Source organism: Ursus arctos, unplaced genomic scaffold, assembly GCF_023065955.2.
Source record: "Ursus arctos isolate Adak ecotype North America unplaced genomic scaffold, UrsArc2.0 scaffold_19, whole genome shotgun sequence".
Taxonomy (NCBI): Eukaryota; Metazoa; Chordata; class Mammalia; order Carnivora; family Ursidae; genus Ursus; species Ursus arctos.
The window spans coordinates 7,391,861-7,417,184 of NW_026622863.1; positions in this window are offsets into that span (position 1 = coordinate 7,391,861).

The following is a 25,324-nucleotide window of genomic DNA, read 5'->3' on the forward strand; positions in this document are numbered from 1 at the left end:
TGGAGGTGAGCACAACCCCGGTAAATATTCAAATGAGGCTCATGGGTCTGAGTGGAAATAAATCACAACTGCTTGCCCGCCCCCAGGATGTACTCAAAATAAAAAAGTGCGGTGGACATTACCTTCATCATAATTGTTATATATTTCTTTGACCTCCCAGCAGCTAAAGTTGGCTTGTAAAGAAAAGAATGTTGTTGCTGACCAGCGGAGAAACATTTTAATGAATACCACAGGGTTTACTGATCACTGTTAATGAGTGAGGAGCGAGGGTCCTGCCGGAACCTTCTGTCTATCTTTAGAAAGCAGCCCTGGATGATGGAGGGGTGGAAGGTGATGGAGCTGTGAAAGCGTCTGCAAACTAGAAAACAAATACATCATGTCTTCAACGCCGTCTGTAATGGACACTTCAGGAGCCAGCCAAAACTCGTTTGCCCCTTTGTTCGTGCCCCCCCCCTCCAATCAATAGCGGCAGTTAAACGGAGATTTACGGACTTCTATAAAGAGTTGCAGCAGCAATATTCAAAGAAACGGAACTCAACAGGAACGTTTCAACCTCTCTGGGGCTCTTCACCTGCTATTGTGGTTTGGAGGATGCTTGATGGGAAAGGCCCATTCTTGCCAGTACACATCGTGTGTGTGTGTGTGTGTGTGTGTGTGTGTGTGTGTGTGCATGTGCCCGCATCCTTGGTACCCACACGTCAACAGACAGGCCTATAGTCTACACCAAGACTGCTCAACAGTTTTGTTATCAAAAGTCACTGACCTGCACTCCTGAAATCAATTGGAAGCCCAAGGAAGTAAAAAGCAATTTCATGTAGCCGGCGTATTTGCTTCTAGAAATGGGAACATTCTCCTTGTTAGCTTATTAAAATTAAGAGCAGGAAAAAGAACCGTCTATTAACTACGCATAATAAATGGCACAAAATATGCTTGTTTATTTTAGAACTGAACCAAGTAAGGGTGACAGAGACGGCGAGGAAAAGATACACAGGGAAATGCTCTTAAAATAAGCAAAGGGCCCCAGCGGCAGGTGTGTCTGTAGTAACACGATGATTCCTCAAATGCTTGTGGAGGGCAGAGGGCTTTACACCCATCTCCTTGTTAACGTGTCCCTTGACCCAAGGACAGGCACTGTTAATATCCTCCCTTGTACAGGTTGGGACAACGAGGTTTGGAAAGGTTAAGTTGTCTACTCAAGACCGCAGTGTTAAGAAGTGGAAGGGCTGTGATCCAACCCGAGGCAGCTCCACTCCAAGGCCTTTGCTCTGTATCAGGTCTGAACCCCTTGGTTGTTTTGAATATTGTTGTGCAAGGGATTGTGTGTGTATGTGTGTGAGTACGCATGATAATTAAATATACAATCTTTTGTTTGAATGGGTAATAGATTCTCATGGCACAACCATCAAAACGGTGTAACAAGATTGCAAGGAGACATGTCTGTATTTTTCCTGGACTTCCCTGTGCCAGGGGTGCCGACTGGCCTCTCCAATTCCATCCTCGCTGACTCCCTATAGCTTCCAGCAAGCCTGTACCCCTGGACCCCCTTTGCTATGCTGTCCCCCAGTTCTAGAGGCCTCAAGTCCCCGTGGGATGAAAAGCTCACCCCTTCTCCTGCTTCTCTGGTCAGGACAGAGTTCCTTGGGGGATGATCACGTCTTTAACACCTTTATAATACTTGTTAATCTCTCCTTTATTACAAAGAAGAAAGAGACTTCAGGTGCCGAGCTTTCGGCCACCAACATTTAACTGGAATTTAACAACTTTGGAGTGTTTAAAAATGCATTTTTGTGATTGCCTTGTTTTGTTTGTGGCCTGCAGTATTGGTTTTTCCATATAATTGGTGAGATAAAGCTACCTTTGGAAACAAATTTATTTAAAACAAGATAAATTAACAGAAAAATGTGAAGTAGATAACCACACAGGTAGCATGAGGAAATGCCATAACTGTGAACTTGGGAAGCTTATAGCCGAAGGTGGGGAAGCACTGGGTTTAGAGCCAAGTTCAAATGGCACCTCGTTTATGAAGCTCTCCCTGATATCTTTCCCTGAAGCATCAGCCATCGCTCTCTCTGTGCCTTAAGCACATTGAGCTCACACTGTTTGAGTGTTATCCTGGTTCTGTATCCTTCAGCCCAAATCTGAGGGTTTTTGTTTCAATTCCAATTAGGGAAACTCAGTTGTGGCAGTTCAAATGACATGGTTTGGGGTCTTTCCCCATTTTTAGTCACTCTCTTCTCTTTGAACATTCTCTTGTCATGTTCTTCTGAAACCTGATATTTTAATGTAGGTCCAGCGGTCTGGTACCTCACTTCTATCGATGTAACACGTGCGCGTTATGTACGGACGTGTACGTGTGTGGAAGATACAAACAGTTTTTTCCTCGATAAAAATGGGATCGTGCCATACAAACTGTGTTGTAACCTACTTTTGTCCCACTTAACCACATCACAAACATCTTTTTTTTTTTTAATTCAGATTCTAGTTGGTTAACATCCAGTGTGATATTGGTTTCTGGCGTAGAATTCAGTGATTCATCACGTACATACAACACCCAGTGCTCATCACAAGTGCTCTCTTTAATACCCAACGCCCATTTAGCTCACCCCCTGCCCATCTCCCTCCATCAACCCTCAGTTTGTTCTTTACTGTTAAGAGACTCTTTTATGGGCGCGCCTGGGTGGCTCAGGCGTTAAGCACCTGACTTCGGCTCAGGTCATGATCCCAGGGTCCTGGGATTGAGCCCCAAGTCGGGCTCCCTGCTCAGCGGGAAGCCTGCTTCTCCCTCTCCCACTCCCCCTGCTTGTGTTCCCTCTCTCGCTGTGTCTCTCTCTGTCAAATAAATAAATAAAATCTTTAAAAAAAAAGAGACTCTTTAATGGTTTGTTTTCCTCTCTTCATTTTTTTCTTTTCCCCCTTCCCATGTGCTCATCTGTTTTCTTTCTTAAATTCCACATATGAGTGAGATCATACAATATTTGTCTTTCTCTGACTGACTTATTTCACTCAGTGTAATACACTGTAGCTCCATCCACATCGTTGCAAATGGCAAGATTTCATTCTTTTTGATGGCTGACTAATATTCCATCGAATATGTACACCATATCTTCTTTATCCATTCATCTGTCAATGGACACTTGGGCTGTTTCCATAGTTCGTCTGTTGTTGATAACGTCATAGCCCTTCAAATTTGTATTTTGTATCTTTTGGGTAATACCCAGTAGTGCGATTGCTGGATTATAGGTTTGTTCTATTTTTAACTTTTTGAGGAATCTCCATACTGTTTTCCAGAGTGGCTGCACCAGTTTGCTTTCCCAACAATAGTGCAAGAGAGTTCTCCCTTCCTCCACATTCTCACCAACACCCACTGTTTCTTGTGTTGTTAATTTTAGCCATCCTGACAGGTGTGAGGTGGTATCTCAACATGGTTTTGATATGTATTTCCCTGCTTATGAAAGATGTTGAGCATTTTCTCATGTGTCTATTAGCCATCTGGATGTATTTTCTGGATAAGTGTCTATTCATGTCTTCAGCCCGTTTCTTGACTGGACTATTTGCTTTTCTGGGTGTTGAGTTTGATAAGTTCTTTATAGACTTTGGATACTAACCCTTTATCAGATATGTCATTTGCAAATATTTTCTCCCATTTGGTAGGATGTCTTTTAGTTTTATTGATTGTTTCCTTCACTGTGCAGAAGCTTTTTATCTTGATGAAGTCCCAATAGTTCATTTTTTTTTTAAAGATTTTATTTATTTATTCGACAGAGATAGAGACAGCCAGCGAGAGAGGGAACACAAGCAGGGGGAGTGGGAGAGGAAGAAGCAGGCTCATAGCAGAGGAGCCTGATGTGGGGCTCGATCCCATAACGCTGGGATCACGCCCTGAGCCGAAGGCAGACGCTTAACCGCTGTGCCACCCAGGCGCCCCTCCAATATTTCATTTTTGCTTTTGTTTTCCGTACCTCCAGCAACACGTCTAGTAAGAAGTGGCTACAGCTGAGGTCAAAGAGGTTGCTGCCTGTGTTCTCCTCTAGGATTTTGATAGTTTCCTGTCTCACGTTTAAGTCTTTCATCCATTTTGTATTTTTTTTAAAGATTTATTTATTTATTTGAGAGAGAGAGAGAGAGAGAATGGGCAGAGTGAGGGACAGAGGGAGAGGGGGAGGGAGAGAGAGAATCTGTAAGCACACACCCCACTGAGTGCAGAGCCCGACATGAGGCTCCCAGGATCCTGAGATCATGACCTGAGCTGAAACCAAGAGTCAGCCATTTAACCAACTGAGCCACCCAGGTGCCCCTACATTTCGAATTTATTTTTGTGTGTGGTGTAAGAAAGTAGTCCAGTTTCATTCTTCTGCATGTTGCTGTCCAGTTTTCTCAACACCGTTTGTGGGAGAGACTGTCTTTTTTCCATTGGATATTCCTTCCTGCTTTGTCAAAGATTAGTTGACCATAGAGTCGTGGGTCCATTGACCTGTGTGTCTGTTTTTGTGCCAGTACCACACTGCCTTGATGACTACAGCTTTGTAATAGAGCTTGATGTCTGGAATTGTGATGCCTCCTGCCACAAACACCTTTTCAAAGCAATAAATGTACAGCTGCTGTATCATTGCTAATGGCTACGTGATAGGCTAGTGAGTGGCTATGCCATGATTTACTTAAGCGGCCCTTTAGATGTTTTCCAAACTGTCCCCAAGTACAAACCACACTATAATGACCTCAAGCCAAAATTTCTGACGAAGTATTGTCATTATCTCCTGAAGTGGTTTCGCTGGGATCCCTTTCTCCGTGCAATGGACTAACATTTACCGAACATCTCTTCGTGCCAGGCACTGTTGTAGGTGCACAGATAATTTACACCACTGGGTGCTGGAGGGGATTCACTGAAGTATATGTGAAATGTTCTGGGAGCGGCGAGGGAATACTGGCTAATTCTGCCTCAAAAAGGTTGAGGATGTTTCCACACAGGCAGGGGCACTCCATTTAGGCTTTGAAGCATAAGGGGGAACCCACTTTTGGAAGACTGAATTCAGCGGCTGGCCCCGTCGAAGCCACTCTGGACATCCTTCCAAACCTACGAACAAATTCTTGAGCAGCTCCTACGACGTGGAAGGACTAAGTGCTTGGACCATGGCTTTTGATAAAATACTGGTCCCTTGGCCATCTTTACCTCCTTCTGGAAGCCATGATCCTGACCTTTCAGTGAACAGGGATCTTGGGGGAAATTGAAACCCCAAGCAGAGTGGAGGTAATTATTGAATCTTCCCCACTGTGAACCAGGGGATATAGAACAAGTTTTTATTAACCCCTCCGCCTTCCCGGCCTGTTAACCGTGTGTGATCTTTCCCCAAGTCCGTCTGATTGGTTCTGGCTGGTTAGGATGACTGACAGGCCACTTATTACTCCTGTCTGCCCCGGCCTGGCCCTTCTGGAGGCTTTTATTAGCCCCCTACCTGGGTGAGTTTGGGCTTGGAAAATACTTCTCCTTGAGGCAGTCTCAAGATGATGTTTTCTCACCTGAAATAATGGGCACAGTTATTGTTTTTGAAGGAAAGAAAAATCTCATAATTGGAGTAAAAGAGGAATATGCTTTGGGTTTTTTAAAAATCTATCTATGAGGCAGGGAGACAATTCTCCCACCTCAGGAACTGTATTTCTGGCTAAGAATGTAGAGTCCTGCGGCTATAACTCACTCCTGGAAAACTCACACCACAGCCCCCGTCTGTTAAAACGTCCACCTAATGGTTATGGAAAACGCACTTGCAAATTGACGCCTCATTGGGCTGAAAAGCTCTTAAAATTCTGGAACGTCATCAAAAGCTCTCGCTTCTCCTAATGCAATAATGCTTCCCTGGAAAAAAACATCCTCCATGAGCCCCTTCACTAACAAAGCAGAAAGTCAGATGGAGACGGTTTTCAGCAAATTGACAAACGGAGCTAAACTTTATTTAATTTAATTTCAGAAAGGATGGATCTGGAAATAACATCGCTGGTTTCACGTGCTGGAAAAATCGATGCTATGATTTTTTATCTTCTTCCTTTCTACTCCCTTGCCAGGGGCTGGTATAATAAGTCATTTGGACTGACCAAACAAATAACCTGCCTACTGGCCCCCTCTGGTTCATCATCACCATCCCCCAGGGCTCCAGTGATGGACAGGCTTGAGGACTCCAGCTCTTCCTTTACCGTTTTCCCACCGAAAATCAAAATGGGGCACTTTTTTTTTTTTTTAAACAGAGAAGACCCAATGTGCTTAAGGGAAAACTCACTTGTTTATAGAAATAGGAGGATGGGGAGCCAATTATAATTTCCCCTCAATGAAGCCTCAATGAATTCAGTAAATTGGCAATTTGATGAGTGGAGGTAGACCGTTTCGTCTTACCTGCAGGCTGGCCCAAAGTTCTAATGCTTGAGCTCTGGCCTAGGAGTGCCCCCTTCTTCTTCTTCTTCTTCTTTTTTTTTTTTTTTTTTTTAAGATTTTATTTATTTATTCAACAGAGATAGAGACAGCCAGCGAGAGAGGGAACACAAGCAGGGGGAGTGGGAGAGAAAGAAGCAGGCTCCCAGCGGAGGAGCCTGATGTGGGGCTCGATCCCAGAACGCCAGGATCACGCCCTGAGCCGAAGGCAGACGCTTAACCGCTGTGCCATCCAGGCGCCCCAGGAGTGCCCCCTTCTGGACCCCCTGCTGGGAGGGAGCTTTAGAAGGATTTTGTCCTGCACAGCATGTTAAGCAAGAAAACAGTTACAGAGTGAGACAAATATTTGGGGAGATAAAAGCACCGGGTAAACCCACGCTATTTATATTAGCCATGGTGTAGAGCAGGGCTTGCCACACTTTTTTCTGTAGGGCCAGAGAATAAGTATTTTAGGTTTTGTGTTGAAACCACTCAACCCTGCTGTAGCAAAGGCAGACGCGGGCCACGTGTGAGTGAGGAGCAGTGCTACGTTACTGCTGTTCTGTTAAACTGTTTAGCTTCTGCTAAAATTTAGATTTCAGATAATCTTTATGTGTCATGACATGTTTTATTTTTCTCTTGATACTTTTCAACCATTTAAAAATGTCACACTCTTGGGGTGCCTGGGTGGCGCAGTCGTTAAGCGTCTGCCTTCAGCTCAGGGCGTGATCCCGGCGTTCTGGGATCGAGCCCCGCATCAGGCTCCTCTGCTAGGAGCCTGCTTCTTCCTCTCCTACTCCCTCTGCTTGTGTTCCTTCTCTCGCTGGCTGTCTCTCTCTGTCGAATAAATAAATAAAATCTTTAAAAAAAAAAGTCACACTCTTCTTAGTTTGCAGGGAGTACGAAAACAGGTAGAGGGCCAGAGCTGGCCTGTGTAACACAGTGGGCCAACCTGACTATTCTAGAAGTCTCAGTCAGAGCAGAAGATATCCTAAATCCTCAGCCCTTGGAAGCCTGATGCCATTGGCCATTCGCATGGCCCCTGCTTGGTGGGCAGACTGACTGTTGTGGAGTGAAGGGCAGTCTCCAGGTGGAGAACCGTCTATACTGTCTTTGTTCAGCTGATGGATTCTCTTCCCCAGGGTCACCCCACTACTGGCTCACCTTTGGTGTCGATTTGGAGAAGAGGGCTTTCTCTGATCCTCCTCTTTCCAGTTCCGATCTTGTCCTAATTTATAAGGAGTCTTTTTTCATTGGAATTCTTGACCTTTCGAGTTCTATTGGGGACTAAAAAGGTTTAAAAAAAGGAAAAAATTGCAGACACCTCAGATCAAACTGTATGCGGCCCCCCGAAATGTGTCCCAAAGTTGTAGGGTCTCAGCCATGACCAAACTGCCTCCACGGTCACCTGAGAAAAGCTCCTTCTTGATCTGTTTGACTTGAGCACCCCAGTGACAGCGAGCTCACTACCCAAATTACTGGGGGCTCTGATGTTTACCAAGCACTTCCCCAAATCTGCTAAAATTCATCTCCCAGGAGTTTATGCACATGGCTCAGAGTTTTGCCTTTAGGGGCCATGCAACTTTTTATATGTGAGGAGTCACCTGAGAGTCCAGAATGAAACAGCATAAAAATAATTAATTTTCATCCAAGCAATATCTGCATGGCTAAAAATAATTGAACCATCATCTGGCCTGATCATGAGATCCGATAATACCCTGTCTCTCCACTCATTTCACTTAGACCGGCTCCCCAGAGGCAGCCCCATTTATTAAGGAAACTTTTAGTTGAAATGCCCCCTACACACAGAAAAATCACACATATCGTAAGCATGTGGCTAATGTTTGTCGTGAAATGAACACTCTTGTAACCAGCACCCAGATCAAGAAATGGAAAATGACCAGCACCCCAAAATCCACTTATCCACCTCTCCCCAAGTTCAGTCACGACCTTGAGTTCTAACACCATAGAATAAATTGAAGCAAACACTTTAATCATTTCTATTTTTAATTCTTCTGGCAGTTTCTTCCATATGTCTAACTAATATAATTATAGAGTGTTTTTCGATTGATCAGTTCTAGACACTGTCTTTTGACTTCCTCCCACAATAAAAGACTAAGTTTCCCTATATGAGTCCCCTACGTATAATTAAATCACTGTTTTCCTTCACTTACTGGTCATCTATGCAACTTTGGCCCCATTCCATTTTTCTCCCTTCCCTCCTAAGCTCCTCCACCCACCCAGGTATGTTGTATCTACTTTTATATTATTAAGTTGGATGACATTTCTATTTTGCTCTGTAACCGTAGCTAAGCCTGTGTGGTTTGTCTATAGATTGATGGGAAATTTGAAACCCAATAAATAGTATTTAGGTGATTTCTATAATATTGTTTATTGCAGAATCCCTCAGTGCCCTAGGATCAGAATTCTTCTCCACAGGTTCAATGTCATGCTTCCTGAACCACCTTAAGAAGAATATTTCCAGACTCTGCGGCACCATTTTACTGATTTTCACATTTATTCCATGATGAATGGAAGAAGGGGGCGCATGATATTAGGGGCCTATGAATGCCAGAGAAACAGGCTAAAGCCTTTGGTTTTCGCAATGCTAGCCTAAAACACACACAGTGTCCAGATTGGTGGCAGTCTTGTGTTCTGGTGTCATTAGGACCAACCCAGTTCAGAGGGTTTGCTTTTACTGAGAAACCGCAGAGGGGCTGGTGTTCCAAATGACAGGTAGCATTTACCTTTAAGATGACCTAACCACTTGCAAGGGCAGTGACAAAAGCCCATGTGTTCTTAAATGCAGGTAGTCATAAAATCAGTAGCTAATCGATTTATGTCAGCTCTCAGTTTTAGGAGAAGGGTGGCTCCGAGCGAAAAATACAATATGTGAAGGGGTTTCATTTTTTTTTGGATTACCCTTTACCAGGTAGCGTGTAATTGCATTAGTAATCGGAGTCCTTCGAGCAGAATCTCAAACAAAGGATTAGCGGGAAGGAAGATGGAAGAATGCTGACTTCACAATAACTCACCGCCTTCCTAACGTGATTATATAAATAAATTCAAGCAATATTTTCCAGGACGCCGGAGCCTGATCGTAAAGGCGTGAGGGGGCCCAGGGCCTCCGCATGGCCCCTGGTTGGCAGGCGGTAACTGATTGCTGCAGTAGGAAAGGGCAGTCCCCAGGTGGTGAGATGTCCAATATTTCTGAATTATCTGTCAGCACTCGGAAATTATTGAAGCTGGGCTGACTTCTCCAGTGGGGAGCAGCAACATCTTGGCTTCATTTGGCTAAACAATGGGGTTAAAATGGAAACTCCCCTGCGCTGGCCTCCCACCAGCCCATGTGGGGCCATTCGGCTAGCTGTCAGTGGTGGGAGCCATGCAGGGCTGGCTCTGGACCTGTGAACTCCTTGACCCCCGGAGTCGAGGAGTCCACAGAGCTGAATTTCAGCCTCCCATCTCACCACCAGCAGGGGATGAGCTAATCCATCCTGTTTTGTTCTTCCATCCACACCAACAAAGGCAGCAGGCACAGTCCTCCCTGGGCTGAATGGATGGAGGTCTGGATGACACATCGGAGACCAGTGACAAGCTCGCTGTGTTGTTTGCCAGAGAGTCCTTGAATCGCTGTTTTCACTTAAGCCAAAGCACTGCCTTGGAAGCCGTAGTTATTCTATTTGCCGGGCTGGGCAAGAAGCCAAGAGTGATGGAAGAAGCCACTTTCCTCCTGGTCCCCCTAGACCTCTGTCCAGTTGCGTGAGAGAAGGATTGCAATCCCAGATGCTTTAAGCCACTCTCAAATCCAGGTCACAAGAAACTCTGGTCCCATGAACACTCCCTGGGAGGTGTAATGTGACCGGAGGTATAATACGACACAAGGTGTAGGGTACTTGAACAGTGGAGATCGCTACCAGGTTGTGAGGGTGAGAAATGCCAAGTAGCCGAGCAAGGCTTCAAACCCAACCTTACTAGTTTTGTGCCTTGAGCAAGCCGCTTGACTTCTTAGCCTCAGTTTCCTCATTATTAAAATGGGAGTCATTATAAGTTTTCTCTCTTTTTTTTTTTCCTGTCGGGGTCAAGTGAAACAAAGTTGGGAAAATACTTTGCAGGCTTTATGCAAAGGCAAGGGGTTGTCGTTTCCTCTCCGCTTGTGCTCATTGGCAAGTAGGCTGAGCTCCAATCAGATGAGTTTCTGGAAGGCGCCCTATGAACTGGGCATTCTTCTGGTTTTCCACATTCACTTCTCTGCCTGAAATGTTCTTGCCTCCCTCCCCGCCTGTCTGACTTCAGGCCACCCCTGATAGGTGGCCCATCACATTTCCTTGGTCTTCATGGACTTCCTTCTCTCCCGCAGTCTGGCCCATGGGTGGCCAGACGTCATAGTGTCAGATGATGGGGGGTGGTTCCAGAGAGGAGCCCAGTGGAAGCGGGGGTAGGTGTGGCTCTGTCAGTCTTCAATGCGGAATATAAATCATCAGGAGTCTGAGAACTCCTTGAGGATGGAGATGGAGATTTATAACCCAGCTATTGGATCACCCAATAATTTGTATCAGATATCATGAATGGAGGCCCTTCTGAGCCCACCCTGTACTTGCGCCAAGCTGAGCTGAAGCCTCTGTACATCTTGCACCCTGGACACCTCACTTGGCTCACCCTAGTCCCAGGTCTGCTTGTATGGGCCAATCATAGTGGGGAATTCAGAGACAAATAATAAGACATGGCTGTTGCCGTTAAGACACTTGGCGTCTATTAGAAGGAACAAAGCAAGAATACGAGCACCAATACAAAGAAATTTTCATTTCTTATTTCTGACTTATTCTTTGCACTTTGCTAGACACCGTGCATTCAGGATGGGATGAGCTCACTGTCATGGCCCTTGCAGAGCACCCAGCCCAGCGGAGGACATGTCCATGGACAGTTAGAGTCGAGTATGATAGGGAGCGTGGTAGGAAGGTACAGGCTATGGGAGAACACTGAAGAGACAGTGCAGAATGGGAAATCTGGGAAGGCTTCTTAGAGGAGGCAGCACTCAGCTGAGACCTGAGAGGTGAAAAGGAGCTGGCCAGATTGAGGAAGGAGGGTAGAGAACATGCCAGTCAGAGGGAACAGAGGTACACAAAGCACGTGTAGGAAACTGAGGATAATCTGGTGTTGCTGGAACTCGGAATAGGATGAGCACCGGGGATTGAAAGCATGATGGATCTCATCTAAGGAAACCTCGAGTCCCTTGTAAGACAGGCACCATTGTCATCACCTCTGTATGACAGACGAGGAAAATGAGGATCAGAGACGCTGGTAACTTGACCAAGACACAGAGCAGGAACTGAAAATCTGATCTTGATTGGTCTATTTCCAAAGTCCTTGCCTTGAATAGGGGAACTATGGGAAGGGCTCCTTGTGAGGGGTGGTAATCATGGTGGCCAGACAGCCTGCTGCCCTTGCCAATGAGCTGTGTGGCTTCGGACGACGTATTTAATTGCTCTGTCCTTCAGATTTCTCAACTTAAAAATAGGGAAACTCATAATATCTACCCCATAGGACTGGGTTTTCTGAGGATAAAATGGGTTAATACTTGTAAAGTATCTTGTAGGTAGTCTAGCTATGATGAGGGCCCCATAAACATCATTACTATTATTAGATTGGATTGGAAAAGAGAGAGACTAGAACAAATATCACATCTCAGCTGGGAGGCCATTGCAGCTGTGAGGCTGAGCAGTGTCGGTGGTGGGGGCGATGGAGAGGGACAGCGTGCAGATGAAATGCCATTTCCCTTTAGGCGAATGGTCTGGGGACTGGGGCTTAGCCACCTTCTGGGCTGGATTTCTGTGTCCCTTTAAGCTGCCCACAGACTGGAGGGGACGTGCTGCCTGCAGAAAGGTTGGTTGCTCCTGAGAATGATATAGATTTCTTTTGTGATCTTCAGGAAACCACATCCCAGTGAGCACTGTGGTATTGGCTGGACCTGCTGGGACGTGTGGTTGCCAGGAGCAATGCAATCAGCTTCTGGGCCCATTCCTTCTCCCTGTGGCTCCCGATGGCTTTGTTTCCAACCGAGTGTTTAGGGCCCTGTCATTTCTAGATCTTTCTGTTTTCCTGCCCTGAAGGTGGGGAGCCAGTTGTAAGGATCTGATCAGAGGTGGAATGGTTGGAGGGGGCCAGCTAGGAACTCCCTAGTCTGGGGTGAGAAGGGGACAGTTCATCGACTGTCCTAGGCCCTCCATGAGCCAGGCCGTTCCAGCATCAGTGGGATTTGTGGGGCACCGTGAAGGAGCATCATTCCAGTCATTCTCTTGTCCCTCCTCTTTGGGCCATGGAGCCCTTGTCCCTGGCTGGCCACTCCCATGGATGCCTTGTTCCAGTTTGGTTCATGTGCCACAGTCTGTGACAGAAGCAATTCAGGAAAAGAGGAAGGTCAGTGATGCTTGGGACAGTCAGCAGAGGCTTTTGGGAAGAGGGGGGCATCTGGGTGGAGAAAGAGGGACAGCACCGTGGTAGAGAGAGAATGGGTGGCATTGGAGCGCGCTGACAGCAGAGTGTCCACCTGGTTTCCTCAATGCTGTGTTCTCAGAACCTAGCCCTGGCTCAAAGCAGGAGTCCCCAGGTAGGTACAAAACAAGTGAATGAGGTTCAAGATGAGACTCGGGTCCAATCTGGCTCTATTATTACTTTGTTTTGTGATCTTGACCCCTTAGAGTGACTCCTGGAACTTGGGGTATGGTCGATGCCACCCAAACCACAACACCCGAGATGGGGGTGTGGGGATGGACACTAGTCCCCCAAATTAAAAAGTGGAGTGCCATTACCAGAGACAAGAGAATGGATGACGAGAAGGTCAACACACAGGCACACACACACACACACAGCCGTGCATACACACAGACACTTATTTCGGTGGTGCGTTGCTCCCTGTGACTTTTTCCCCAAACCCTTCACAATTGCCAATTTGCTTACAGTAATAATCATGGATCAGGGCATTTTAGTAGGTTCTGAGTACAGTACGGAACTCAAGCTTCTCAGCTCAGCGCTGGGTCTTCTCGCTCATACCACGCAGGGAGAGATCTTCACAGCCCCTCAGAAGACTGGAGGTGATTTCCTGGGACCAGAGAACATTCCAGAGAAGAAAGGGAAAATCTATTGACAGACCCATGTATTTATTCACCGTCCAGCATTTAGAGCGTCTTCTCCGTGCCAGGCTCCGGTGAAGGGAAGCGAATGATCCAGGATGGGCTACATAGGTTAGGCTGGAAGGACAAACACTCCCCAAATCTCCATGACTTAAACAACAAAGCCTTTCTCTTGTTCATACTGTGTGGTCGTTGTAGGCCAGCCTGCTTATCCTTCCCGTGGGATCAAGCAAAGAGAACAGCTGTTCTCTGTGCAAGGGGGAAATGGAGCTGGCGAGATGCACGCTGGGGTTCAGGGCTAGAGGCGAGGGTCTTGGGGGGTGAAAAGCTGGTAGGGCTTGATGGTGAAAGCCCTTCGTGCCATGGTAAGGACTCTGCACTTCAACTTAGAGACCTTCCTCAGACCTGGCCTCGCCTTGGGAGCTGAATCTGAACTTCGTCCTGCAGGATCAAAACAGTCACTTGCTCATGACAGGCCCGTGGTCCTGGGAAGCTTCAGGGCTGTCATTGTCCAGATCATCAGCTCGGGCCTCGGTGCGGTCTGACCTGGAGAATCCGTGACACGGAGGAGAAGCCATTGAGAAGAGATAACTGGAATGTTCACTTCGCTTATATTTAAACGCTCGCCATCTCAGTATAATTAAGTGCCAAGTGGTTATTAAACAATACATTTACAGAATTCTGACAACTGTGTAGGAACCGTTCCTCTCCTACAGTGAATATTCCCCAGTAAATACACTTGTAATACTCCACTGGCTTTTAATTAACCCGACTCGTCTATAAACCCATTTATCTTTTAAAAAGAAGGTTGTTCCATGTGCAATATGTGTCAATAGATAATTAAAATGTTTTTCTTAGAGAATGAACAGGGAGATGTGATCTATGCATTTCAGAACCTTATTATTAAAAATGTTATTTATTGAGGTTTAAACACTTGTTACTTGGTAACTAATAGAGACCGTGTCTTTAACGCCAAAATTAAACAGGCACTGCAGACAGAATGTGCAACGTTAGCAAACCTCTTGGGTCATAATTAAATAGCACAAGTGACAAACGTTCAATTCTTGTTTAGGAAACAAACACCACGATCTGGCTTCCTTTCAATCAGGAGTTGGGAGGGTGTGTCCTTGTGCTTCTAGGAGCAGCCTGGTCGTGTCGCTGTTTCAAACACAGACATTACAGATTTTCGGAGCATGGTTTCTTCTGCAAATAACAGCTGCAAACTGTTTCGGGAACTTCAGAATAGAAGGTAGCATGAGCCCGCTTCGGTGAACGGAGATACTTTGCTAGAACTGGTGGCTGACCAGAGCCCCATGCCCTCGGGTGATCGCAGCCCCCAGAAAGAGGCCATCCTATCCACTGGTAGAAGGTAGCTTGGCAAAGAGGGCTCTTTCCTGCTTCTCCTGGCTGTCCCAACTTGCCCGCCTTGGAGAAGCTTCACGCCCACATCTCAGTCTAAAAACCCTGGCTTGTTATCCCATTTACCATTAGTCGCTTGTTCTGAACTAAACTGCTCCCCCTACCCCGTGCCTGTGTTAGTCAGCGGGGGCTGATATAACGAAAGGCCACAGACTGGAAGGGTTACACAAGAGAGATGAATCCTCATGTTTCTGGAGGCTGGAAGTCCAAGAGCAGGGTGTCAGCGAGGCTGGTTCCTTCTGAGGCCTCTCTCTTCGCAGATGGTCACCTTCTCACTGCATCCTCACCTGCCCTTTCCTCTGTCTGCACACTCCTGGCCTCTCCCCCTCTTCCTATGAGGACACCAGTCATACTAGATGAGTACCCGACTTGTCATAACCCCACTTCACCTTAATTACCTATTTAAAGGCCCCATCTCCAATACAGTCACAATGGGAGTTAGGGTTTCAACGTGCAGATTTTCGGAAGGACACAGTTTAGTCTGCAACAGTGAGCTTAGTTGGACATAAGATGAGTAAGTCAAGATCATCAAGTCAAGAAGAGATCATTCAGGTGGGCCCTCCTCCAATGTAACTGCATCCTTATAAAAACGGGGAAAGTGGGACATACAGACAGGCATGTACCCAGAGAGAATGCCATGTGAAGAGGGAAGGCAGACCTCAAGGTTGTGCACCCACAAGCCAGGGCATGCCAAAGCTGGCCAGCAAACCACCAGAAGCTGGGAAAGAGGCCTGAAACAGGTTCTCCCTCCCAGCCCTCAGAGGCGACCAACGCTGCCGACACCTTGATTGCAGACTTGCAGCCTCCAGAACTGTGAGACAATGCCTTTCTGTTGCCCAAGCCGCCCGGTGTGTGGTCCTTTGTCGCGGCAGCCCTAGGAAATGAATACACTCCCTGACAAAGCAATTCTATCATACTCCGGTCCTCCAGCAATCTTCTCTGGGCTCTCCGGGAACCCTAACCCACTGACGTGAGGGACAAAGCAAGGTTCTCAGACATTTACAGGGTGCACAGAGAATCCGGTAGGCTGGCCCAGGAAGACATAGCATCATTTCCTTTTAAACTCCCATTTTTGTGTGTATTTATCATGTGCAAAATATGGGTATAGTAGCACACGCGTGTGCTTTATAAATACGTACGTGCACTTATACTGGGAGGTCATGTTCAAAACGTTTTGATCGATAGGGGTGGGGGATCAAAGCAGCTCAGACCCCGCTGTTCTAAGGGAGGGAGTCAGTGCTGAAAAATTAGAAAAGTCTGTTCCTGTGCAGCAGGGTTTCACGTAAGAATCGGAAGGAAAGATTTTAAAACTCTATTGAGAATTCTTAAGGTCGTAGAAGAAGATTCAACCAACAAAGGATCGGAGACAAAGAGGCAGGTTTCTCTATTGCCTCTGGCCCTGCACTGGCCTTGTTTATGACATCATCACACGTGTCACAGTTTGTAACGTTCGAACCTCCTTCAAGCCTCACCCCCAAGGTGCCCGGCATCACGCCTGTCTGAGGTGAGGTCGCCGGCAGTGAACACGGCATTCTACATGGACAAAACATGGGGAGTCTTTCTCTTTAAGCCACTCCATCCTGAGAGTGACAGGTGAACTGCAGGTCAGGAAGCGGGGGGGAGTGAGAGAAAGAAGCAAGAAGGCAGCCTCAGAGGGAGAGGCAGGTAAGCAGAGAAAAATACAGGGGTAGGGCATCAGAGAAGCAGACAGAGAGAGGGTGGGGTGAGGGGGTGCTGAACAAGGAGACGGAAAGTTGCAGACAGAAAAGCAAGGCAAACCAAGGGATACATTCAACACTGCTCAAGATTGTGCAAACACTTGGTAATTTTGTCATACATCATAATTTCAATTATGTTTAGGGTTTTGCTTATACATGACCCCAATCTGTATCTCGTTCACTCACTTGAGTAAACATCTATGCACCCCTTACATCTGGTATTTTGGGCATTGCATTATAAGTTCCAGAGTGGGCTGGGCCTCGAGCCTGGGAAAGTACATAGTTTTGGGAGTCCTAGGGCGCCAGTCTTCCAAGTTGGGGAATAGGAAGCACTGGGTGTCAGCCATGAAGTCATCCATGTGAGTGTCCTGGCGAGAGCTCTCCCCCTGGAAGCTGAGAACAGATGTTCTCTCTGCCCCGGTAGCTGCCTTGATTTCAGGAGAGAGGAGAGAGAGCGAGCAAGGGCTCTGGGTGCCTCCCTTTCTCTCCTCCCGGTGTTACCATAGTATCTCGTTTCCTTGGTTACCAGTGGCCAAGGAAAGGACACTGGGCAAGTGCAGGATTTTGATGGAGCGCTCTAAAGAGAGATGTCAGCAAGAACCTTGTCTCTTTTAAAAGAACACTCATTCTGAGAGGTTGCTAAGGAATGGGTTGGGGAGGGGATTGGTGGGTCTGTCTCTGTAAAGTTGGAATTTAGGGATTTCATCTCACCCAAAACAGATGAGGGGCTTAAAAGATAACCCTGAGGAATCAAAGCCAGGGAGGCCTTACCCAGCTTTGCGCATTGCTGGAGATCTGGAATGGGCAGGAAGGCCACAATGCCAATTAAGAAATGATTTCCTCAAATGTCCCCTTTAACTGCACCCAGCTTGGGCCAGCTTGGTAACTGCCCTGCTATTTCCCCTGATAACTAAGCACCCTTTCATTATATGGGGATGTGCCATTTCTGCTGTGAGCATCTGGCATCAGCCTTTCACTGTCCCAAGAGGCCACAATAAACTTATGAAGACTTTCCAGAGAGCCTCTGGATCTTTTTGGACAGGTAAATCGTGTGGAGGACAGCAGCCCTCAATTCTACCCTTGTTTTAAGAATCAAGCAAGATAACTCTCCCTCCAGTAAGTTTGTCCCGAGCGCTCTACCCAAGTTATGTACCCTTTTCTTCAAGAGCCCAAAGAGCTGCGTGAACATTTTATCCTTGCATTTACTCTGTTGTTCACTAATGTGTGGTTACTAGTCTGCCTTCTTCTTCTTCTTCTTCTTTTTTTTTTTTTTTTTGTGGTGAACAGCACAAAGTAATTTACTTTTCTGCATAACAATGACACATATCGCAGTACACCATTCAGTCTGATATCATTGCGCCTGATTTCTTGCAGGACGCTAGTCTGCCTTCTCCACCTGATTTTGAGTGTTCTCTTTCTTACTTCTTTTTTCAGTGTTTTATTTTTGGAAAGAGAGGTAGGTAGCGCGTAAAGGATCAGAAACACGACGCTTTTAAGGCCAGATTGGGGAGTTTAGACTCCAGCGCTGTGTTGGGAATGTTCTGGAGGGATAGTAGGCAGGAAATTGACGCACCTGAGGGGCCAGACCAGGATGTTCATGCTGCTGCTTCTGTCACAGTCCCAACAGGGAGTCATGACAACCCTGTACCTTAAATTTGTTAAAAATGCACCACTAATAGAGAACGCTCCTGGGGAGCCGGCTCTCTCCTGTGCCCCCTCCTTCCCTGGCCCACCCCATGCCATGGCCCGGAGGCCGAGGATGGCGGGCCACGGCCAGGACTGTGTCTTGTGAGCTCTCCTGAGCACGTAGGAATCTGACTCCTTCCTCAGCCATGAGCTGTTCCTTGAGCCGCTCTCCTGTGTCCAGCACCCAGCTGGGGGCTGTGGGCATCCAGGAAAGACGATGAGGCCTCTGCCCACCTCCTAGAAGGAGCTTGGTCTAGTTGTGAAGTGAAGACTTGCCTGAAACAATCAGTGAAGTGATTAAAAGCAAGATCAAGATCCGCTGGTAGATTGGCCGGCTTACAGGCAGCTACGAGCTCTCGGAGCTCAGAGACCTGGTGAGGTGGCAGAGTCCCTGCCGAGACCCGGAGCGGCTAGCTCCCTTCATAGAAGATCCCCGAACACACTCCAGTCCTGCCAAACCTGCTGCGGGAGAACACTCTGGAGTAGACCCACGAGAGGCCCCGAAAGCAGCTGCCTCACCCAGGGCTGGCCCCCTCTCCACACACGCTGGTGCACAGTACACATGCATGCACACGCACACACACACACATGCATACACACACATGCATGCATACACATGCACGCACACACATGCATGCACACACATGCACACATGCACGCACACACATACACATGCATGCACACACGTGCACACATACACATGCACGCACGCACATGCACACACGCACATGCATGCACACGCACACACATGCACACACAGACGCATGCGTGCACACGCATACACACATGCATGCACACGCATACACATACACATGCATGCACACACATGCATGCACACACACGCATGCATGCACACACATACACACATGCATGCACACACATACGCATGCACACACATACACACACAGACGCATGCATGCACATGCATACACACACATGCATGCACACGCACACACATATGCATGCACACACATGCATGCACACATACGCATGCATGCACACACATACACACATGCATGCACACACACGCATGCATGCACACACACGCATGCATGCACACACATACACACATGCATTCACACACATACACATGCACACACAGACGCATGCATGCACATGCACACACATACACATGCATGCACACACATACACACATGCATGCACACACACATGCATGCACACACACGCATGCATGCACACACATACACACATGCATGCACACACACGCATGCATGCACACACACGCATGCATGCACACACATACACACATGCATGCACACACATACACATGCACACACATACACACATGCATGCACACACATACACACATGCATGCACACACACGCATGCATGCACACACATACACACATGCATGCACACACATACACATGCATGCACACACACGCATGCATGCACACACATACACACATGCATGCACACACACGCATGCATGCACACACATACACACATGCATGCACACACATACACATGCATGCACACACACGCATGCATGCACACACATACACACATGCATGCACACACATACACATGCACACACAGACGCATGCATGCACACACATACACACATGCATGCACACACATACACATGCATGCACACACACGCATGCATGCACACACATACACACATGCATGCACACACATACACATGCACACACAGACGCATGCATGCACATGCACACACATACACATGCATGCACACACATACACACATGCATGCACACACATACACATGCATGCACACACACGCATGCATGCACACACATACACACATGCATGCACACACATACACATTCGCACACATGCATGCACACACATACACCTACACACACGCACACACCTGCCTCTGTAATACCTGTAATCCTAGTAGAAGTGGTAAGCTCACAGCTGAGCATTACCACCCTGACCTTTAAATGTCTGCAGGTAAATAGCAGAGAGCCAGGTGTGGGAGTGGGGACCCTCAGCCGGAATTTTGAAGTCCTGAGGACCGGCCCGGCAGGTTGTGCTACTGACCTGATTTCGGCATGTTCAGAAAGCCCTTCTATAAAGCAACCTACCAGCCAGTTAGCCAATCAGCATTTTGAAAATTTTATTTTCTCCAGTTTTATTGAGATACAGCGAACACATATCACTGTACACGTTTAAGGTGTGCGGTATAACGGTTTGACTTACATAGGGGGTTAAATGGTTACCACGGTAAGTTTAGTTAGCATCCGTCATCTCATTGAGACATGCTAAAAAGAAAAAGCAAAGCAAGAAAAATATTCCTTGTGATGAGAACTCTTCGGATTTACTGTCCTAACAATGTTCATTTTAGCACACAACAGTGGACACTATAGTCGTCATGCTGTGCGTGACATCCCGGGACTACTTTGTCTTGTAACTGGAAGTTTGTACCTTTTGCCCACATTCCTCCTATTCTTCCTCTCCCAACGCCCCACCTCTTGTAACCACAAATTTGATCTCTTTTTCTATGCATTTGGTTTTTTTCTTTTTCTTTTTTTGATTCCATATGTAAGTGAGATTATACAGCACTTGTCTTTCTCTGTTTGACTTATTTCATTTAGCAAAATGCCCTCAAGGTCCAACCATATTGTTACAAGTGGCAGTTTCCTTCCTCCTTACGGCTGAGTAATATTCCAGTCTATATATGCCACAATTTTCTTCATTTTTCCGCCAATGGACACTTACCAACCAGCATTTATTGAGTACCTGCTGTCTGCCTGGTGACGCAGCCCTGGTATGTATCTTCAAAGAGCTTACGGCCGGCTGAGAACGGTGATGTATATATGGAATGGTCACCCGGTGACAGTGAGGTGATTGAGAGCATGGCTCCAGGGGCGCCTGGGTGGCACAGCGGTTAAGCGCCTGCCTCCGGCTCAGGGCGTGATCCCGGCGTTACGGGATCGAGCCCCACATCAGGCTCCTCCGCTATGAGCCTGCTTCTTCCTCTCCCACTCCCCCTGCTTGTGTTCCCTCTCTCGCTGGCTGTCTCTATCTCTGTCAAATAAATAAATAAAATCTTAAAAAAAAAAGAAAAAGAGCATGGCTTCAGACCACAAAGCCCTGAATCAGAATCCCAACCCCACCATTTACTTATGAGCTGTGAAAACCACAGCAAAAAAGCTTCCCGTCTCGATCTAGAAAATGAGTGTAATAATAAAATCTTTTTTTTTAGTACGATGTGAGGAAGAAGCACAGGTCCTAGTGAATAGTATACACTCAACAAATGTCAGCTCTTTTTACGGTATGGCTTGGTAATTGTTATCCTTTTCTGCCATACTTATTTAGATGAATAATAGTAATTGTATGTCTGAGGCTGGCCTCCTCCAGAGCTGGAGAAATGTGTGTGGAAGGTTTGTTGGGCCGTTCCCTTCGGAGGCAACACCTGTAAGGAGGTGAGGGAGACCGGTGTGGGCAGGGAGTGACGCTGGTCCTCTAGGGAGCTCTGCGTAGGGTGGTCCTTCAGAGCTGTCCCAGTTAGAGGCAAGGTGGTGCCTTTGTTTCCCTGCATCAGCCAGGCTTGGCCATGAAAGGCCTCGCCCAGGGCAAGGCAGTTCTCTGCAGCTGAGGACGATTCCCAGAAGGGCACACCAGGAGCCGGCAGTAGCTGGGATTCCCAGCGGTTGAAGGTTGTGTGTCCACTCCAAAGGTGGGATCTGGGCTGAGCCCCTAGAATGTGCTATAGTGTACAAAGGAGCTTCTGTGTGACATGTCTTGTTCCTTTTGGGGACCACAGCTTTCCCAAGATAAAATGAAAGTGTCAGTCTGAAGGTACTTCCAAGTTCAGTGCTCTAGGAGCTAAAGGAGTCAGAGAAGGCTTCCTGGAGGAGGAGTGACTTGAACTGGGCCTAAAGGATGCCCAGGGTTTGGTTAAGCAGAGGAAAGAAGGGAAGGAAGACCTCTGGGTACAGTGGAGGGAGAGGACCCAGTAAGTGTTCTGTGCAGGGCACCCCAGATGACCTCAGTAAATATTTTTTGAATAAACGAATAAAAGTACAGATATGTGAAATGCTATAGTGGGAACAGAGAAAACAGACCTTGGCATCTGAAGACCTTAGTTCAAGTCATAAATCTTGTACCTACTACCTGTGTGGGCTTTTAAAATTATTATTATTCTTATTTTTTTAAAGATTTTATTTATTTATTTATTTATTTATTTATTTATTTATTTATTTATTTATTGACAGAGAGAGAGAGACAGCAAGAGAGGGAACACAAGCAGGGGGGAGTGGGAGAGGAAGAATCAAGCTCCCAGCAGAGCAGGGAGCCCGATGTGGGGCTCGATCCCAGGACCCTGGGATCAGGCCCTGAGCCGAAGGCAGATGCTTAATGACTGAGCCACCCAGGTGCCCCAACCTGTGTGGTCTTGACCTCTCTATGCCTCAGTCTCCCCTGATGTAAATTAGCTGTTTACTAGGTTGTTGTAAGGTTCAAATGAGGTGAGAGGAAATGATGGCTGTGAAAATGCTTGATGTCAGTGATATCAGGGGAGACCCGTTGAGTCGACCTTTCCGGCTGGGGTGGGGATGGGGCTCAAGGAAAGCTTTCAGAGAGGGAGGCTTCTGAGCTGGGTCTTGAAAAGGAACATGTTGAGAAGCAGAGATTAATTTTAGGCAGAGAACAGAGTGAACAAAAGAGACAGGGATATTTGGCAAGAGAGAAGAGAAATTTTATGAAGATCCTGGAAATTATTTTCTTGCGGGCCTGGCTTACAGATATCTTGGGGTTCCCCAATTTCCGGCAGTCCTATCTCACCCCAGTTCACTTTTAAGTTATGACCCAGTTTTATTCCCCCATCCACAGAATACACACCCCAAGCAGAGTAGGCAGCCCTCTAAGAGGTTGACCCGCGATCCCTACCTCCTAGAGTTTACAGTCTTGTGCCATCCCCCGCTCTAGAGTGTGGGCTGGACCTAGGGGCTTCTCCTAATGAATAGAACGCAGCAGACATGATTGAGCGTGACTTCCAAGATTAGGGCTGATGCCACGCTCTCCCTTTCTGCCCACCTCTTCCTGCTCACTGTTCTGGCAAAACCAGCTGCTACGTTGTGAGCTGCCCTGGGTAGAGGCCCACATGCTGGTCAACGGCTAGCAAGAAACCAAAGCTCTTGGGCCAATGACCTGGGAGAATCCTGTCAATCACCACCCGAGTGAGCCTGGAAGAGAATCTTTCCAAACAGAACCTTGAGATGACTGTGGCCCTGCACTGATAGCTGGATGTCAGCTCACGAGAGACCCTGAGCCCGACTTAGCAAAGCTAGGTATGATTTCTGACCCATAGAGAATGTGAGATAAGAAATGTTTGTTTTTGAAGCCACTAGGATAACAAGTAACTATCACATTGAGGAAAGACAGAGAAAACAAGTCACAGCTGGAAACTAGAAAGTGATATCCCTTTCAGTCCCTGGGAGAGGGAGAGGTAGGAAAGTGATAGTTACCCAAAGGACATCACGAGACATCCTAAAGCCACTGGGGGGTGGGGGCTTGCTCTAACGCAGTGGGTGACCAGCAGCTCAGATAACCAATTATGGACCACACTCAGGAGTAGATGAGTTTTGATTTGCCTACATAACGTTTGGAAATTGTTTTTGAGCTGGTTGCTATGTTCAAGTTGTCGATTTCATATAAAAGTCAGATTTCCAGCTTTTCTGGCAAAATGAGAAGATCTGGCAACACTATCCTGGCACTCCAACGGGGTAGGGTCTTGTTATAGGAACAGGTAACTGGTCAGACAGGGTGTATGGAAAAATTCAGGTAAAGGCCTGGATCCAGTGTTAGGGAAACCAGCAAGAGATGGTACTTACACCCCCAGGCTGGAAAGAGTGGGGAGCCCGAAGGCACAAAGGGAGGGAACAGTTACAGCAAGCCAGAGAGAGTGGTTGTGGAAGAGGGTTCGCTGATAGGGGATGTGGCCTCAACAGAGTTCCAGCCAACCCCAAGCAACCTGGCACGAAAGAAGTTGGAGAACAGATGTCATGTTTACTGCCCTCCCACCTTCTACACTGGCTCCTGGCGCCCCTCATGGTTGAACCAGCATCACCCAATAGAACTTTCTATGATGACGGAAACATCCAATTATAATACATAGTGCATAATTGCACTGTTAAAACCATAGCAACCAATCACTTGTGGCTATCAAGCACTTGAAATGTGACTAGTGTAACAGACTAACTAAAATGTAAATTTTATTTAATTTCAAGTAATTTGAAATTAAATTTAAATAGCTACATGCGATGGTTACTTTTTTTTTTTTTTAAGATTTTATTTATTTATGTGACAGAGAGACAGCCAGCGAGAGAGGGAACACAGCAGGGGAGAGGGAGAGGAAGAAGCAGGCTCCCAGCCGAGGAGCCCGACGTGGGACTTGATCCCGGAATGCCAGGATCACGCCCTGAGCCGAAGGCAGACGCTTAACGACTGCGCTACCCAGGCGCCCCGCGATGGTTACTTTTGAGTCAACTTGGCTGGGCTAAGATATGCCCGGATAGCTGGTAAAACATTATTTCTGGGTGTATCAATGACAGTGTTTCCAAAAGGATTCACATTTGAATCAGTAAATGGAGTAGAGAACATCACTTTCCACCCAGTGCAGGTGGGCATCATCCAATCCACTGTGGGCTTGCAAACAACAGAAAGGCAGAGGAAGAGTGAGTTTGCTCTCTGGCTCGGATGGGGCATCCTTCTTCTGCCCTTGGATATTGGTGTGCCTGATTTTGGGCTCAGCCTGGAACTTATACCCCTGGCTTCCCTTGTTCTCGGGCCTTCGCCTTGGACTGAATTACACCACCGTCTTTCTGGGCTTCCAGTTTGCAGATGGCAAATCATAGAACTTCTCGGCTTCCATAACTGTGTAAGCCAGTTCCTATAATAAATCTCTTCTTATGTATATCTGTATATATCCTGCTGGTTCTTTTTCTCTGGAGAACTCTTTATGCAACCTGTGGTTCATGGTTGCC